The sequence below is a fragment of the Penaeus monodon genome, chromosome 19, assembly GCF_015228065.2.
Source record: "Penaeus monodon isolate SGIC_2016 chromosome 19, NSTDA_Pmon_1, whole genome shotgun sequence".
In the NCBI taxonomy this organism is placed as follows: Eukaryota; Metazoa; Arthropoda; class Malacostraca; order Decapoda; family Penaeidae; genus Penaeus; species Penaeus monodon.
In genome coordinates, this window is record NC_051404.1 from 12,125,441 (window position 1) to 12,126,191 (window position 751).

A 751-nucleotide genomic window follows, 5' to 3' on the forward strand; every position below is an offset into this window, starting at 1 on the left:
GGTGGTGTCAGAACAGTCTCAGGACTTATGGCAACGAAGCCGGACGAAGCATAGTCAGATGGCTGAAATTAACATGACACTCCCTCTGTCTGGCATTGGGCATTTGTCCCGATCCTAACGATTAAAGCAGAAGTCTCAACCTGAAAAGACTCCCAGCCATTTGAAATCAACACGGATAGGTATGCCGAGGTCGGAGTCATTCGGAGAGATTGAGACACTTAAGCAGGCTCGTGCGCTAGCCGATCTCCCTTAGTTATGATAGCAGATTGGAAGGAATGGCGAGTAAAGTGAGTCTATTCTGTGCGATCACCGAAACGAGTAGTAAAAAATGGCTGTTATGATAATATCTTAGCGAGAGGGACATGGCTTTCATAGTAAAATATACAACCTAGAAGAATAGCATAAATGAATAAGATCGTAGAACTTTTCCGAGAAACGGACGGAATTAACATCACCCAATACATAACAACACAAATACATTTCATATGAAGGAACAAGAAATATACGGTTCTCTCGTTGCATTCGTGTTTTTTTTCTGGCCAGAAGTTTATTGCAATTGCACGTCTTTTTCCCCCCCTCTAACCTTTTTGTTTTTCATTCGTGCTCTTTCACATTTCCTTCATCCTTCCCGTGTTGTGGAGATGTTCCTTTAGAGATTGCCTTTCGAGTGTCACTGCAACTGCTCTTATGTCACTCGCCTCTTCCTTGTGTTTTTGGTTGGGTGTGTGCTTCTACTTTCTTGCTTGTTTTC

General features: G+C 42.7%; 1 protein-coding gene across 1 annotated transcript in view; it reads left to right on the forward strand.

Moving 5' to 3' along the window:
• Positions 1–751, forward strand: part of LOC119585330 (roundabout homolog 1-like) — a 189,296-nt gene that overhangs the window by 138,134 nt on the left and 50,411 nt on the right. The window lies entirely within an intron of this gene.